General features: G+C 44.1%; 1 protein-coding gene across 1 annotated transcript in view; it reads right to left on the bottom strand.

Moving 5' to 3' along the window:
• aacs (acetoacetyl-CoA synthetase) overlaps positions 1-19,217 on the bottom strand; it is a 129,734-nt gene that overhangs the window by 88,394 nt on the left and 22,123 nt on the right. The gene's annotated exons all lie outside the window — the stretch shown is intronic.

Genomic DNA, 19,217 nt, shown 5'->3' with positions numbered 1-19,217 from the left:
CTATTAATCCCATTTTAAAAACTGTTTAGTTGCTTTCACAGCTTTAGGTATTCCATTGTGTTTTGCAATCAATGCATTTCTTCTGAAATATTATCAGGATTAGTTAAGCAAAAAGCTGCCATCGGTTCCTGCAAAGAAAGGAATCATCGACATACAACGGCAGATAAATTGCTTCGATTGAGATCTCTATCAAAAAATTAATAGCTGGAGTGACCCTGATGCAGGGTCTCAACCCAAAACGTTGACAATTACTTATTTCCCTACCCGAAGTGTCACCTTCCCATTTTCTCCAGAGATGCTGCCTGACCCGCTGGGTTACTCCAGTATTTTGTGTCTACCCTTGGTATACTAGTATCTGCCATTCCCTTTTATTACATTTTTATGATATTACTTCCTCCCCCCCGCCCCCAACACCCCTTTGCTGCAGATCCTGCTCGGATCGCCGAGTTCTTCCAGCGGTTTGTTTTTTTTGCTCCAGTTTCCAGCACCTGCTGTCACTTATATTTCCTCTTGGGATTTGTCTCGTGGACTGCTGTTCCTGCTCTTCTTCAAACCTTGCCAAATCCACACAAGAACCCAGACTAAATGTGTAATGAAAATGTCAAATTTGACAGAAGAAGGGTTTCGACCCGAGACGTCACCGATTCCTTCTCTCCAGAGATGCTGCCTGTCCCGCTGAGTTACTCGATATTTTGTGTCACTCAACCAGCCAGACGACTGGTTTACACTCTGTCCAAGCATCAATCACTTCAGAAAAGCAGTATTTCTTCAGGATTGTACATTTTAATGTCAGCCTTATCTAGCTGACGAGTTTAGAGATACAGCATAGAAACAAAAGCTGTTCACTGCACACATAATAGTAACCCTAGAAAGGAAGGCGGTTAGTAAAATTGGTTTAACTAAAAAAACATAGAAACATAGAAAATAGGTGCAGGAGTAGGCCATTCGGCCCTTTGAGCCTGCACCGCCATTCAATATGATCATGGCTGATCATCCAACTCAGTATCCTGTACCTGCCTTCACTCCATACATCCCTTTAGCCACAAGGGCACATCTAACTCCCTCTTAAATATAGCCAATGAACTGGCCTCAACTCCCTTCTGTGGCAGAGAATTCCACAGATTCACCACTCTCTGTGTAAAAAATGTTTTTCTCATCTCGGTCCTAAAAGACTTCCCCCTTATCCTTAAACTGTGACCCCTTGTTCTGGACTTCCCCAACATCGGGAATAATCTTCCTGCATCTAGCCTGTCCAACTCCTTAAGAATTTTGTAAGTTTCTATAAGATTCCCCCTCAATCTTCTAAATTCTAGCGAGTACAAGCCGAGTCTATCCAGTCTTTCTTCATATGAAAGTCCTGACATCCCAGGAATCAGTCTGGTGAACCTTCTCTGTACTCCCTCTATGGCAAGAATGTCTTTCCTCAGATTAGGAGACCAAAACTGTACGCAATACTCCAGGAGTGGTCTCACCAAGACCCTGTACAACTGCAGTAGAACCTCCCTGCTCTTATACTCAAATCAGCAGCTGCAATTTTTGTATTGGGAAATTATGCCAAAAACATTACAGTTAGATTATGGGCAGGTGAGTGGAGGACATTCACATTGTTGGAGTTTGTAATAGGTCTCCACAAAATGAGAACAAGGTGAAAGAGCAACGATGCAGGGTAGTTTCTAACACATTAAGAAATTGGGCTTCAATTAGCCCATCACCAACATGGATAATAGCCGTCTTCAAGCCACAGCAGATGCAGATTTCAATATGTACGTGGTAATGTATTAATCAGTATGTATGAAGCACAAATACGAGTAGCACAAAATGCTGGAGTAACTCAGGAAACATCTCTGCAGAAACATGGATCGGTGAGTTTTCTGGTCGGGACCCTTCTTCCCGACCACACTAGAACAGTAGTGGTAATTTATAGCACATGTACTTCAGAAGTTGGAAAGGGTTGGCAATAAGAGATGTTTTTGGAGATAAGGAAGTTAATGTTAAATTTCTATAATTGGTCATGTTCATAAGTGATAGGAGCAGAATTAAACCATTCGGCGCATCAAACCTACTCCGCCATTCAATCATGGCAGATCTATCTTTCCCTCTTAACCCCATTCTCCTGCCTTCTCCCCATAACCTCTGACACCCGCACTAATCAAGAAACTATCAATTTCTGACTTAAAAATTCTAAGTAGTATCATTTTTCCCTGTAAAAGAAATATGAATTTGAATGACTACCATCTCATTTCACAGGTCTTGTAATCAATGCTACTCTCGTTGTATGAAGATTACATTTGTCTATTTAAACTGAACATTTGCATAATTGAGGGAAACTAGGGATAGATGTATTTCTTGCTGCAGTAAAGATCTAGGATAAACCTACTTTAACAATTATGCCCGATATATTTTTCCGGAGTTGGCTTTATATGGAAAATCATATCAGTTTCTCTCCATAAAGATTAGAAAAGTCAATTTGTTAATAAGCATTTTTTTTTCCCCATCAACCAATTGTTATTCAAATACCATTTTGCACAGATTAATACATTGGCAAAGACCTCGTAAGATGTTGCATTAAATGAACAAAAAGCCTCTTACAGCCAGCTTCTCTCTACATAAGGGGTGAAAGTTTATTAATAGCAAGATGAAAAGAAACAGCGATCAAGGCCAACAAAGTTGAAAAATGAATAGGCCATGTTGACATTTTTTAAAAGGCTTCCTTTTTAAAGATTATCATGTCAAAAGCCAAGTGCCAACATATTGAAGTGTATACATTTGCAAATGCTGCGAGATGGAATTAACTGTAAACAGATTACCCATTTGAGTATGTATAATGTCACCTCTCTCAGGGCTGCCAACTCTCACGCTTTGAGCGTGACACTCATGCATTTCAGCCAATTCTCAGGCCCTCACGCTGCAGACAGAATTCTCACGCTGTCTTCAGTCCCTGCACAGCAAGGGTCCTGTAGCGGAGCTATAGGATCTTTGCTGCACAGTTTGTCTCTTTGCGCCACATGACAGCGATCTGCACGGATTGGGGAAACGCTTCGGTGTCAGCACTTTTGTGCGCCGTCTGCGAGCACTGCGCTTCGGGCTGCCGCGGCAACCTCGCTCCCTCCCGCCCTTCAACTCAACACGGCAGCACCAACGCCGCCAATCCACGATACACCGTGCCCGCCAAACTCCTCATTGGGAGGCCGGGGAAAGAGAGGGAGGGGAGAAAGAGAGAGAGAGAGAACAAAAGGGATGGAGGCAAAGAGAGACTGGAGGAGGGAATGTAGTAAGTGAAGGAAGGGAAGGAGAAAGGGGAGAAAGAGGAAGCGTGAGGAAAAAGAGGGAGGGGAAGAAAGAGAGAGGGATGGGGGTGGAGGAAAGAGAGAGGGATGGGGGTGGAGGAAAGAGGGAGGAAGGGGAGAAAGAGGGAGGGGGGAGGATGGAGGGGGGAACGAAAGGTGTGTGTGTGTGTGTCTGTTTCCCTGTGTGTGTCTCCTTGTGTGTGTGTGTGTGCCTCACTGTTTCTGTGTCCCTGTGTGTGTGTGCGTGTGTCTGTGTCTCCCTGTGTGTGTGTGTGTGTGTGTGTGTGTGTGTGTCCCTGTGTGTGTGTGTGTCTGTGTCTCCCTGTGTATGTGTGTGTATCCCTATCCCTGTGTGTGTGTGTCTGTGTGTGTGTGTGTCTGTGTGTGTGTGTGTGTGTCTGTGTCTGTGTCTCCCTGTGTGTGTCTGTCTCCTGTGTGTGTGTGTGTCGTTATGTCTGTGTGTGTGTGGGTGTGTGTGTGTGTGTGTCTGTGTGTCTGTGTGTGTCTGTCTGTCTCTGTGTGTGTTTCTGTCTCTCTCGCTGTGTGTGTGTGTGTGTGTCTGTCTCTCTGTGTGTCTGTTGTCACATCCTGGCCTTAGACAGGGCTGCCAACTCTCACGCTTTGAGCGTGAGAGTCACGCATTTCAGCCAATTCTCACACTGATGACAGAATTCTCACGCTGTCTTCAGTCCCTGCACAGTTTGTCTTTTTGCGCCATATCACAAGGATCTGTGCAGTCTGGGGAAACGCGTCAGTTGGCGGCTGTGAGTGACGTCGCATCTCTTCTCTTCTCTTCTTTCTTGGTTGGATGTGCAGCCGCCGACAACATGAAGCAGCCGGAGATAAAACTAACCAGGTGAATCGGTTGTAAAATATGGGGAGGACCACAATGAGGCCAAACATCTAGGACAGGGTTCGGCAACCTACGGCACACGGGCTGTATCCGGCCCGTAATCCGAAAAACCACGTTTTTTTACAATTCGTTTTCGCAGGGTCGGGGCAGGCGAGCCGACCTGAGAACTGCAGCCAGTCCCTGGGACGCGAGCTGATCTGGGAACGGCAGCCAGTCCCTGGGCACGCAGAATGCCAACTTGATCATTATGGACAAATTGGGCCAGCCACGTACATGTTGTATAACTCTATGAAGATCTGAATGGGCTTAGAATGACTATTTAAGCAAAATTGTCCCCACTTTCCCCATTTTGATTCTTGAGATTAATATCCCTTTGCTCTATTAACAGCGTGAAAGTACTTATGAGGTCGAGTCAGGAAAGGGAACATGTTATTTCTTTTTAGTTTGCTTTAATTTGTTAGTTGATTGTTTGTTGAGTGCCATCATTTCTGAAAACGTCTTAAAGTAACTTAACTGTTATAAAGCAGTCATAAGTGACTTTTGTCCAAACAATTGGAACTTGCATAAAATGTTTTCATTATTAGCAGGACTGCATTGAGCGTGAGACTCACGCATTTCACAAAATTCTCATGCTCTCACGTTGATCACAAAATTTCTCACGCTCAAATATCTGCGGGTGCTGAAAGTTCAAAATAAAGCAAAAATTGTTTTGGAGGTGAGTAAAAACCATGAGGGGAATATCAGGTGAATGCATCGTCTTTTTCCCAGGACATGTGATTCAAGCACTAGAGGGGATTGGTTTAAAGCAGGGCTATCAAGCTACCAGCACCAATCCCCCTCCCCCTTCCTCCCTGAGGCACGGCACACACCTCCCACCCTCACCTCTGGCGGCTCTATGTCCGTCGACCGCTCTGTCCGCACCCCATGGAGTTTTGACCCCGGCCCGGAGAGCCAGGAGCGGACCAGGTGAGTGGAGGAGTTTGGTGCCGCCTCCGGAGCCTCCTATGGGAGGAGGAACACACCCCCCCCCCCCCCCTCGGTCACTACGCTCCCTCGCAATTTCTCACTGAAGAAGAGTCAACTCTCAACTCTCACCCAATGTTGGCAGCCCTGCCTATCTTAATATTCAATATCAGTGGGAAAGGGCAAATCTTACAGACAATTGGCTGGGGTTATTCTAAACATGCAAACAGGTTGATAAAATGGGTTATAATTGACAGGTTTATTGTAGATTTTAAGATATTGTGTTGCCATGCACTCACATTTTAATAAGAATACAAAATTATGAAATCAAGGGAAATTAAAACTCATCAAGGAATTACATAGGACAGCACAGCAGATGAACTGGTCATTCGGCCCATAATGTCTGTGCTGAACATGATGCCAAGTTAAATTAATCTCTGCTAGCCCATTCACTGCCTAAGCATGTGCCAATCCAAAAGCCGCTTAAATGCCACTATTGTATCTGCCTTCAGCACCACCCCTGACTGCACATTCCAGGCACTGGAAGAAAAAACTTGCCCCAAACATCTCCTTTAAACTTTGCCCCCCCCCTCACCGCAAAGTCAAGCCCTCTAGTCTTTGGCATTTCCACCATGGGGAAAAGGTTCTGACTAGTGGGCATAGCTTTACGGTCAGAGGCCTAAGGACTAGAGGGAGATGTGCGTACCAATTTTTTTAAAACACAAGATGTGGCGGGTGTCTGAAATGTACTTCAGGAGCTTTTAGCTAGGCACATGGATATGCAGGGAATGGAGGGGTATGGATCGCATGCAGCCAGATGATGTTAGTTTAACCTGTAGGAAGTAAATGCAGATGCTGGTTTACACGGAAGATAGACACAAAATGTTGGAGCAACTCAGCGGGTCAGGCAGCAAGGGAATAGATGACATTTTGGGTTGAGACCCTTCTTCAGGCTGGGAGTCAGGACAGAGGGAAACTAGAAGGTATGAAAAGGTACAAAGTACAAATGAATGAAAGGTATGAAAATAATAAATCAAAGCCAGCTCCAATGATCAAGGAAATTAGTTTCACATGTTCGACATTGTGGGTTTGAAGGGCCTGTTCCTGTGCTGGATTGTTCAGTGTTCTAAAGGACTGTACACTACAGAGACTGAAGAAGAGTCACGACCCGAAACGTCACCCATTCCTTCTCTCCAGAGATGCTGCCTGTCCCGCAGAGTTACTCCAGCATTTTGTGTCTACCTACGATTTAAACCAGCATCTTCAGTTCTTTCCTACCCAGAGGATTAAATGTCGCCGCTAATTATAATCACTTCCACAACATGAAAATCTTGACCTCTCCTGACAGGGAACTGAATGTAAAGGGATCAGTGTTATCGCCTCTGCCTGAGAAGTTTCATTACCTGAACACCATTTCAAGGTTGGAGGATGATCACTCTACTCTGCCTTTTACAAAAGATTTGATATCTATTGAATGAGGAACCTGATTAATAGATGTCATGCAGATGCTAGGCCTTAAACTGGTAGAGTCACTGTATTGAAATGCAATACCACTCCTCCCTGAATTATTCATCCATGTCAAGTCATATTCAAACACCTGTACAGAACTGTTAGCAATACTATCTGGTTGATTTCCCCACAGATAATCCACTCAGTTTAAAATGAGAACAAGGCGCTACTTAAAGCACCTTAAAGGACTTATTTTCAAATGGATGAACCACCACATTTACAATTGGTACTCAAATAAATTTTTGCTGAATTCATTTTTCGGTAGAAACATCTCAAAACAGATATTAAAGACGCAGCCGTGCTTGTAATGTATCAATTGATATTGGAACAAAACCTGGTGGTGCAGTCTCACACAACTGTGGTGACCACCGTAACTTGGCCAGTTTGACGCTTCAGTGTCGCCAGGACAACGGGCCTTCATGGTCAGGTCAAGAACACTGCACTCACCACAAAATGGTGCCAATTTGGCAACTCTGTACAGTGTCTCAGTATACTACTATTATAACATGTACTGTATCGGGGATGCTTATCTAAGAAAGTGCTTATGTATAGTGATACGTACTCAGCTGTGTACAAAAATGAATTGCACCGTACCTCTGTACATGTGACAATAAAGTACCATTGTAGTGATCCTGACCTCTGCTACTGACATTTTCCTTGTGGTCACGTGAGATCCTTCTAGCCACACAGTCATCTATTCTTTTTATTCCTTTGTTCACCCATGTACAGGGGGACTGCTCGCCGGCACGGACTCTGTGAACCCAAGGGCCTGTTTTCGTGCTGTATCTCTAAAGTCGAAAGTAAACTGCAGATGCCGAGTTAAAAAAAAGGACACAAAGTAACTCGGCGGGTCAGGCAGCATCTCTGGAGAACATGGATAGATGCCATTTCGGGTCGGGACCCTTCTTCGGAAGAACCTCGCCTTTCCATGCCTTAGGAAATATCAGAAATGTATATACCTTCCAAAAGCTGAATTCAAGTTGAAAAGTAGTTGTAGGGTCATACAGCAAGGAAACAAGGCTATTCGGCCCAACTTGCCCATGCCAATCAAGATACCCATCTACGCTAGTCTCACTTGCTCCCGTTAGGTCTATGGCCCTCAAGTCCTGGTAATACCCTCGTAAATCTTCTCTGCACTCTTTCCATCTTAACATCATCCTTCCTGTAGCAGAGTGATTAAAACTGAACACAATACTCTTGAGTGCAGCCTCATCAATGTCTTGTACAAATGTAACATAACATCCCAATTTCTGTACTCAATACCCTAAAACCCCTTTTTCACGGGGCGACTTGACGCAAGAGTTAACCAGAGTTGAACATCGTGGGAACCTCTTGCGATAACCGTACGGCATTCGTGGACCACCGTGGCGCTAACGGCAGGTACTCGTGTAGCTTGGTGACTCGGGAGAAAATTCAAACAAGCTTGAATTTCTCCAAGAGTGACTTGTACACTTGTGGTTGAACATTGCAACATTATATGCACGTAGTGGCCAGTGCGATATCCGGACTGACTCTTGCGTGTACCGTGGGAACTCCTGCGAACGGTGAACCCGGAAGCTGGACAGAGGGGACAGAAGGTGAGTAAAAATTGTCTGTGGGATTGAAATTAAAAAATAAAGATTTGCATCCGCATATGGACATCAACTTATTCATGAGTTATGTTAATGAGATTCAAGAAAATAACTATAATCTTTAAACGGGACTTTACTGAAAGGTCCCACATTTTTATGGTCCGTGAAAAATTTACCACATGTACTTCTTTGAGAGATACAGCTCGGAGTCCTCGCCGACCAGCGATCGATGCCTTTCCGAAGCAGGGTCCGGAATGCTACCAATCAATGTTTGCCAGAGACCCGTGTAAAGGAGTGAACTGCACATGCTGGTTTAAAACGAAGACAGACACAAAAAGCTGGAGTAACTCAGCGAGTCAAGCAGCATCTCTGGAGAAAAATAGGTGATGTTTCGGGACGAGACACATCTTCAGACTCAATTCCGATTAGGATGTCTGAAGAAGGGTTCCGATTCGAATCGCCACCTATACTTTTTCTCCAGAGATGCTGCCTGACACGCTGACTTACTCCAGCTTTTATGTTTTTCTTCCCAGATCTGACTTGCCTGCTGAGTTACACCAACATTTTGTGTCCGTGTTCACTATGAACATTGAATTATTTAATTTTAGGTAACTTACACTCTCTCTCTCTCCCCCCCCGCCCCCCCCCTCCTGCCCCCCTCCCCCATGCAGTAAATGTCGGTTAACCAGTCCAAGGTTTGCAACGCTGGTTCCCTCTTGGGATCACACTATCCCTAGCCAACAATTGGCCTATCAGGGAACCAAATATAGACATAAAGTCTATAAGTGACTCAGTGGGTCAGGCAGCATCTCTGGAGGAAAGGGTTAGGCGACCTTTCGGGTCGGGACCCCTCTTCAAAATACCCTGCTGAGGTCAGCTGTTGTTGGCCCTGATTTGGCCCCGTCTTTTCTTGCTTCCAGTTCCCCCCTACAATCATCCCGAAGAAGGGTCCCGACCAAAAATGGAATCTATTCCTTTTCTCCAGAGATGCTGCTTGGCCCGCTGAGTTACTCCAGCATTTTGTATCTAACTTGCTGATTCAGGCAGTTTTTGATTTACTCTGAAACACACGTTGGAAATTTAAACTTGGGCGCAATTAACATCGTCTTACTACCGTGGGAACTCTTCAACTCAGCGGGTAGGCAGCAGTTAATTGTTGCTCCCTTCAGTTTCCCAGGGGGTCGGGACGGGACTGGAGTTGGGAGGGAAAGGTGGGGGAGTCGAGGGAGAGGAGGGGGAGACAGATGGGGGTGTCTTCATTTACTGGCGGCGGGGGTCTGTCACTGAAACAGGCAGGTGAGATTTCACATCCACCTGTGTGTGTGCCTCTCTCTCTCTCTCTCCCTCCCTCCCTCTCACACAGGCTGAGAGACTCTGCCTCAGTAACTGTGCTCGCTCCATCTGTGTCTCCCACATACACAGTAAAACTCTGCTTTGTGTGTATATACCAATTCAACCAAGGGAGGATATTTATAGTGTGTGGGAAAAAAAAGTGACATCATTTGTGCCACGTGATGATTTAATTACATTTGACAGTTTACAATGCTCATTCAAGATTTAACGGGAAAGCTCGGGAGACGGACAAGTCACTCGCACAAATAACAGAAATGCCGAGTACCGTGGGAACTCTTTGTCTACCCCCCCGTTATATCGTGTGATATCGTGCTAGACCACGACCACTTCACTCTGGCTACATCTTGCGTCAAGTCGCCCCGTGAAAAAGGCCTATGACTGAGGAAGGCTAAACAACCAAAAGCCTTCTTGACCACCCCATCTACCGGTGAAGCCATTTTCAGGAAACTATGTACATTCCTGGATCTCTCTGTTCTATGACAAGCAATTGCTCTCCTCCAGTATGTCTTGCTTCAAAGGGTTAAAACTTCCACAAACATGCAAGGTTTTCTCCATAATTCAAATAAATTCCTGACATTTTTTGGTTAGCAGCCAGCATCATTTGGAATCACTAAAAAATGGTTATCTTGGGCACACTGAGTGATTAAAATCTTTACAGGTTCATGTAATAGATGTCAAAACAATGATTTGTCTGCACTATGTGCTTTAAATATTCTACTTTCATTATTGGCAGATAATAACCTCACTTTTTCACCCCGTCTATTTTTACCGATGGGTGATGCACAAAGGTACAAAAATGTGGAAATGGCAAAAGGTGGACAAACTTTAATTCATGATGATGAAACAAACCACCCAAATTTAGATTCAGGTCACAATAGAGTTTGAGACTTCAGAAAGTGAGGTAATACGCACATCTCTAAGTCTATCCTCTCAGGGGGAAATTACCTTTAAGACAAAGTTTATGTGGTATTGAGTCATTATAGTACTGACACCAAAGAATGTTTGCCAGATAAATGGTTGGATATTAGATGGCATTGTCTAATGTCCCAGTGCACTTTGTCTCTGTGCACTGCCCAATCCATCTAAAAATTATAATGAAAGCAATTGCTCTTCTTGGGACTAAGGGAAAAAAAGTTGTTTGGCACGGACTTGTAGGGCCGAGATGGCCTGTTTCCGTGCTGTAATTGTTATATGGTTATATGGTTATATGGTTAAAGCACGAAGACTAACTGCACGGATAACAAAGGCAAAGGTTTCATTCTGGGCTCATCTCCATACACAAGGTGTAACACTGGGAAGACCCCAGAAGCGCATAATTGACCAAGTCTGCATAGTTTTCCACGATTTACTGTGGCACAAGTATGCAGCTGACCTTGCAGTTGTAACTTTTCAACACACCCATGAAGCATCCAATAGTGTTCAAAAGCATGAATGACTTCACAGAATAAATAACGAGGAACCTTTTCCATCAGGAGAAAGGTACGTTAGTTGAAACACCATATCAATGGTTGGCCAACCTACCACAAGCTCTTTGCTGCAGCAAGTCTTTGCGATATGGAACGCTATACCCAGTGGGATGAAGGAAGGCAGGAGTAATGTTTTTTTTTCCCATTGTTATTTGTTTAAAAAATGGTAAAAAAAAAAAAATTTGGAAGGAAATTATTTTCAGGGCTGTTGGAAAGGAGGCAATGGGATATTTCTACATAAGTGCTGACAATGGTGCGATAATCAGAATAACCTCCTCCTGCACTATATCTTCCAACAACATCTGTATGCCACTGTAAACACATCACGCCAGTAACATATCTAAAGTGGAGGTAAGCTGTTACTGCAAGCGGGACTCAGCCTTTTGCAAATAAATAATTACTGATAAATCAAGCCAGTGTTTGAAGAAGACCGTATGCTCAAGCAGCCATTTTAATATTAGTTTACATTGAAAAGTCACAATGCAAAAGGAAAATATTTTTTATTTTGACATTAACCTAAAAATACTATATGACGATAAGACATCACAGTGGTGGGTAATCATGGGATTTGCTCTTACTAAAGATCACTTAAAATGTGAAATCACCTCTTGCAAAATGCAGATTAAACTATTGTGGTAGGCCCAAGTATTGTGGTTGGTCCACACAAGATGAATCAATTTTGAAATCTTTGGCTCAATTTATGTTGACTGGTGTTCAAGGTTCCAGAGATACTCCATTGACTGCTCAGGGAACTAGCTACATGAACATTCAGCTACAGTGTCTGCATTCCACAAGTACAATCTCTGGGTGCATCCTGTCCGATCAGCAGATTAAAAAGGGCAGAAGAGGGAGCATTTATTGCCCATCTCTGCACAAATGGTGTAGACAAGATGATGATGGGGCATTGATTTTTTCCAGTTACATTATTCTTTGCAGTGCAGATACTCAAAAAAGGTTAAGCAGCAAATCTTGTTTTCTCTGGAATGCCATGGTTGAGGGGAGGACTGGCAGAAGTATATGAAATTATGAGAGGCACAGATTGAAGAGACAGTCAGAATCACCCCCCCCCCCCCCCCCCCCCCCCCCTCCTCCCCATGATGGAAATGACAAAGACTCGTGAGCATAGCTTTGAGGTAATAGAGGCAAACTTTAAAGCTGTGTGGGGCAAGTTTTTTGTGCAACACAGAGGGCGAGGTGTACCTGGAACACGCTGTCCTGGGTAGGTAGTAGAGGCAAATACGATAGTGGTGATGAGACTTTTAGATAGGCCCATGGATATGCAGGGGATGGAAAGATATGGATCATATGCAGGCAGATGAGATTAGTTTATTTTAGCATCACGTTCAGCATAGACACTGTGAGCCAAAGGGGTTGTTCCTGCCCTGTACTATTCTAAGTAATTGCTTGTCAAGTTTTAGTTTCTAGTGGTCTAATCATTTTGTTTGCTTATTCAAAGGTGTAAGTTCATTGCAACACAATATTTAAAAGCTGTACGTTTCTTTGTTCCAGGTTCTATTTCCAATGCAATGATTAAGGAACACGGATGTACCCAGATGAAAATTCTGTGTATTTTGGAGCAGAACGTAGTAATGCCAATGTTGCAGTATAATGTGGATAAATGGGAGGTTATCCATTTTGGTGGCAAAAACAGGAAAGCAGACTATTATCTAAATGGTGGCCGATTGGGAAAGGGGGAGATGCAGCGAGACCTGGGTGTCATGGTACACCAGTCATTGAAGGTAGGCATGCAGGTGCAGCAGGCAGTAAAGAAAGCGAATGGTATGTTAGCTTTCATTGCAAAAGGATTTGAGTATAGGAGCAGAGAGGTTCTACTGCAGTTGTACAGGGTCTTGGTGAGACCACACCTGGAGTATTGCGTACAGTTTTGGTCTCCAAATCTGAGGAAGGACATTATTGCCATAGAGGGAGTGCAGAGACGGTTCACCAGACTGATTCCTGGGATGTCAGGACTGTCTTATGAAGAAAGATTGAGAGGGGATCTTATAGAAACTTACAAAATTCTTAAGGGGTTGGACAGGCTAGATGCAGGAAGATTGTTCCCGATGTTAGGGAAGTCCAGGACAAGGGGTCACAGCTTAAGGATAAAGGGGAAATCCTTTAAAACTGAGATGAGAAGAACTTTTTTCACGCAGAGAGTGGTGAATCTCTGGAACTCTCTGCCACAGAGGGTAGTTGAGGCCACTTCATTGGCTATATTTAAGAGGGAGTTAGATGTGGCCCTTATGGCTAAGGGGATCAGAGGGTATGGAGAGAAGGCAGGTACGGGATACTGAGTTGGATGATCAGCCATGATCATATTGAATGGCGGTGCAGGCTCGAAGGGCCGAATGGCCTACTCCTGCACCTAATTTCTATGTTTCTATGTTTCCGTGAGGCAACTGAGTATGGTTGTAGGCTGTTAATGCTGTGCATTTTGTACATGGTACACACTGATTGCACTGTGCACGTAGTGGAAGGAGTGAAAATTTACGATGACAATTCTCACTTGGTGCTTCAACTGGAAACAATTACAGGTCCACCACCAATTTTCCGGCAACTGGTGGTCCGGCACTTCCTTTAATCCAGGCAAAATTACAAGAGTGCACTTGCAATCCCCCATGGAAGTCCCACCGAAAACATGGCACCTAGGCCGGGTGAGGCGACCGATCTCAACCTCATCGGTACTTAAGGTTGAGGTCGGCTGGGGCTCAGCCAGAGCTGGCAGGTTCGTTCCCATAGCCGACGTCCGTGGCCGACTTTGCAGGTCGGTGTCTCAGCCCCGCGAGGCCGTGGCCTCTGTTGGTCCCGCAAAAGGGATAATACGGCAAGGCTCTGGAACCCAAGGGAGGTGGAATTTTGGTGGTAGACCTGTACCTATCTATATATTATCTAATTTACCAGATTGCATCTGTTTACCTCTTCTGCAACTGAAGAAGGATCCCAACACAAAACATCAATTATCCATGTCCTCCAGAGATGCCGCCTGGCCCACCGAGTTACTCCAGCACTTTGTACTACACATAAGATTCCAGCATCTGCAGTTCCTTGCGTCTCCAGTCCGCAATAATACTGTATACTCACACTTTTGTCGTTGTACTTAAGACAACAATTTTTACCCAGTGCTAACAATGCTTTCACTAATCTGAGGCCAATAACCAAAAGACAACTTGAGTAAGATTCACAATTTGTGGAAAAGTGAGGTTAATCTCATGCTATTGGTTTGCATTAATTCTTATCACGCTTCCCAACACAATTTCGCAACCGATGCGGATTTTAATGAGATTTTCCTTTAACTATTAGAATATCACTGGTGATGGGCCAACATATTGTGTCAGAGACAGTGTTTCATTAAAAAGTTTGAAAGTTCAAAATTCCTGACAAAATTGAGACCTATTACCCAAATGATGCAAACTTTTCAAGAAGCAAGATACGTCTTGCTGTTCCCAGACTCTTTCCTTCCCCAAACAGGTTAATATGTAAAGAAAGTTTTGCTGCAACATAAAACACAATTGCAAAAGACACCCGGTTCAATAGAATAGAATGTACATATCATATCCTGTTCAAATGGTCCTGTTTGGGACGGTGCCAACGTATTCAAAGACAAACAGCTTATCCATCTGCAGTGGACCTTGAATCATCAAACGCAGATCAAACAATAAAACGCAGTGCCTTTGTTTTGTGTTAAAATGCACTGGCATCCAAACGATTTTGTGCTCCATTTAACTACACGACATACGGATTTAAAATTGGCTTCTAAGCCTCTTTGAGAGAGATTACCATTGTGTATTGCTGGCAAGTATTCCAGTTACTTTAAACACATAAATGGCAGATCTGGTATGATGCATTGGTGACCAATGTAATTGCATTTATTTAACCAATTATTTATTTAACCAATTATTAATCTAACCAGAAGATATAACCTACCATTTTTCCAAAAAATTGTTTGAACGGCTTTTGGTAGTTTGGAATACAAGCATCCATTTCAAATACATTTTTGCTACTACTATTGCTTATCGGAATGGCATATTTCAAGTAGATTTATAAAAGGGCTAGTCAGAATGCATAACTAATATTTGTTCAGTGATTAAATTTAAATTCCTCTGCGCACGAAATGAGGTGGGTAGAAGTAAATGGCTTTAAATTTGTTTTCTCAGGACAAGCTCTGTCGAAGCGCATTTCTGGCCAACAATCAAAGGGAATGTATCTTGCACTCAATTACCATCATCACAGAAGTAAATCTACATTACGCTACTGTGGCCTTGTTAGAAGCTTATTGTGCAAGATGCCGGTAAACTTAAGCATCACCACAACCACAGTGGCGGCAGCTTACATTTCCAAAAGCACGCTCATTAGAGATTAACAAAAGCTGCTCTGAAGTAAATAGCATACAAGCAACGTCAAGAGTCAAGAGTCAATTTAATTGTCATTTGGACCCCTTGAGGTCCAAACGAAATGCCGTTTCTGCAGCCATACATTACAAACAAATAGACCCCAGACACAACACAATTTACATTTTACATAAACATCCATCACATTGCTGTGATGGAAGGCCAAAAAAACTTATCTCTCCACTGCACTCTCCCCCCCCCGATGTCAGAGTCAAAGTCAAGGCCCCCGGCTGGCGATGGCGATTGTCCCGCGGCCATTAAAGCCACGCCGGGTGGTGCGAGGTCGCACACCGGGTCTTGGTGTTAGAGCCCCCGGCGTGCGCTCGCAGAGTCCCGCGGCCATTCCAAGCCGCGCGGGGCGGTGATGTTAGGCCCCGCTCCAGGAGCTCTTCGACCCCGCAACTCGGGCGGGAGAAGTCGCCGTTGCAGGAGCCCTGAAAAGCGGTCTCCCTCCAGGGACCCGCGGGCTCCCGGTGCCGCCGTCCGCAGACCCGCAGTTGCAGCCTCCGAATCAGCATCAGCAGCAGCAGCAGCAGCAGTGCTCCACCACCGCTCCTCCCGCTCTGGACTCGGCCAGCTCCGCGACGGTGAGGTGAGTCAGCACCAGAGTCCCCGGCTTCTTCTGTTGGAGGCCGCTCCTCATTTGCAGCCCCAACGACAACAGAGACCCGACAAGAAAAAGGTCGGGTCTCCCGTGCAGGGAGAGATTTAAAAGTGGCCCCCTCCCTCCCACCCCACCCCCAACAAAAAATAACAAAAACTACATATAAACATAGACAAAAATTAATAAAAACGCGGACGGGCTGCAGAGGCCGCTGCTGACGAGAGTCGCGCCGCCTACCAATCCAAGGGTCCCTGCACTTAAATTTGAATTATTTCTCTCAGGAAGAGTCCCGGATCCGAATTTGGAAAAGCATGGAACTATTAGAGAATGTTTAAGAAAGAACTGTAGATGCTGGAAAAATCAAAGGTGGACAACAAATTCTGGAGAAACTCAGTGGGCGAGGCAGCATCTATGGAGAGGACTAGGCGACGTTTCGTTTCGGGTTGAGACCATTCTGGACCCTTCCTGAAACGTCGCCTATTCCTTCCCTCCATCAATGCTGCCTCACCCGCTAAGTTTCTCCAGCATTTTTGTGTACCTTTGAACGATGATGGAAAGTCAGGTTGTCCTTTGTCACACAAACTTGACTGAGATTTGGAGGAAGTGATGGAGATGATTGATGAGAGTAGGGCAGTGAATGTTGTCTACATGAACTTTAGGAAAGCCTTTCAAAAGGTCTCTTATAATAAGCTGGTCTAGTAGATTAAGTCACACGGAATCCACAATGAGATGGTGAATTGGATCCAAAAATATGTTGGCCATAGAGGATAGAGGGTACTGGTAGATGTTTTCTGACTGGATATCTGTAATAAGTGTTATTCTGTGAGGATCTATTGGGCCCCGCGCCAAGGGGCCCCGCGCCAGGCTGGTGGGCAACACACTCTATCCCCTCAGCAGCGACTCCAGGAGGTGAAATTTCTCACCAACAACAACACAGCCCAGCAGTTAACTCTCAATACTGTCACCAGCACCAGTGATGGAAATGGGGGGGTATGCAGGGGGACGACGTTCCCCTACTTTTCAGTGTCCAGCTCGGGTTTAATGAGTAGTGCAGAAAGATTGGGAGTCGTTTATCACTTGATTCAATTGAGACCAAAACGATTTGTTAACTGCCACCGTTATCACTTGTTAACAGCCAGTAGTTAACACGTAGTTATACAACGTGTCACCAATACATCGATCTGCATTCCTCAGTCAATATAATTGTGTTTTGACCAAGTATTAATGACGCCGCGTTCCTTTGAATAAAATTCACGCCAGAATTTATTAAAACTTACTGTCATTAAGGGCTCCAGACCATGAGCACGGGCATCTTCGGTGCAGGTACAGCCATTCACCCACGTTATTTTAAGTAGGAACTGCAAATGCTGGAACAATCAAAGGTAGACACAAATGCTGGAGAAACTCAGCGGGTGAGGCAGCATCTCACCCGCTGAGTTTCTCAAGCATTTTTGTTCACCCACGTTATTTAGTAATTTGTACCCATCATTTAGGATGTTATATGAATTTTTTTTAAATAAGTTTATGCATGTTGTTTTCTCTCCTTCAAGGTTTTCCTTTATTTGCTTCCATTTTATTTAGTGTTATTTATCACGTTGTGGTTGTAGCTTTTGAACGCTTTAAACGTATCGGAATTTTTAAATTCATATAAATTCATAGCGTTCCCCAAGCGCCAAATCCCTTCAGCTGTACCTGCAACTGAAGCTACTGGTGGATTACCAGACCTTGAAGAGGCATTGACACTTTGTTTTTATGTAGAGGGGTAATAGAGAAGGGCTTCGGACCACTAACTCACTGACTGAATGATACAGACGTCCTGACTGAAAATCACACCCTTCCAAATCAATTTTTTTAGGATATTTCTAGAGAACATGCTACTTTTTGCTTTGCCCATTTTCAAAATATAGAATTTTGAATTTGGCATTTGATTGGTACAAGGAGACTACAAAGCTCATAATATCTATTTTTTTTACACAATGTAACTTTCTACATTTCTACTTTTGGGTATGTATGTGGCAATTATGGCTCATGGAATTTTCTGCCACACTACTAGTTATGTTCGTAACAACATATTTAAAGACGTGAATTTTTCGATCTTTCCCAACCCCTTAAAAAATGCCTGAAGGGGCCGACCCTAAACGTCGCCTAGCCATTCCCTCCATAGATAGACACAAAATGCTGGAGTAACTCAGTGGGTCAGGCAGCATCTCTGGAGAGAAGGAACAGGTGACATTTTGACCTGCTGAGTTCTCCAGCACTTTATGTTTTGCTCTTAAAATAAATCCATGGTCCGTTGAAGAAACAACACGATAGACCACTCTGGAAGTGCAAGTTTTTCTGTATACTTCATACTGTAGAACACATCATAATACACCTTGAGTGAATTAATGGGGTTAGATTTTTTTTTTTTAATCTGGTGTCTGGAATTAATCAATATGCACCTTATATCAGATTTAAATCGGAATTCCGATTTTTTTTGTTTTCCTATTTGTCAATTTTTTGTGCCTGATTATTTGGCAGCCAATCAACCGCTGTCTCAAAGAGGGTTGCGTCCAATCACCGACCAGCTTCCCTTAAAATTCCCGCCCAATCAACAAATCGGTCTCCTCCCGTCCAATCATCCAAGGGCATTGTGCCCAATCACATAATGCAGTTTAATGGTAATTAGTAACTACAGTAAAGGTTGGAAGCCAGCGGAGGTACTGACAGTCAGACGAGAGCAGGAGAGATTAAGACAGTGTATAATCCATAGCACCTTATGTGTACAATTTCATAATATATACAAAATAACAGGGCTGACAGACCTTGGCTGGGAACCTGGGGCTCACCAAAATTGTTCCCAATTGGGCCCCGCACCTCCTAAGGCCGGCCCTGTCAGTTGTAATATATATTAATAACTTAGATGTAAATGCAGGTAGTCTCGTTAGTAAGTCTGCAGATGACAGGCTGATGAATATTGGTGGAGTCGTACGTAGAAAGGACAGTTGTCAAAAGATACGACAGAATATAGATCAGCTGGAAATTTAGGCTCAGAAATGGCAAATGAGTTTAGTTCAGATGGAGTTTAAGTGTGAGATGATGCATTTTGCTAGGTCAAATACAAAAGGAAAATACAGTAAACCCTCGCTTTTACGGACCTCTTTACAATGGATTTCGGATACAGTGGACATACACCGAACTTCACCGGCAGACCAGATTGCCAACGCCTTCCTCGCTACACCTG

This window comes from Leucoraja erinacea, chromosome 25 (assembly GCF_028641065.1).
Source record: "Leucoraja erinacea ecotype New England chromosome 25, Leri_hhj_1, whole genome shotgun sequence".
Classification (NCBI taxonomy): Eukaryota; Metazoa; Chordata; class Chondrichthyes; order Rajiformes; family Rajidae; genus Leucoraja; species Leucoraja erinaceus.
Note: the sequence above shows the minus strand (reverse complement) of the source record. Positions and strands in the feature narration are given on the sequence as shown.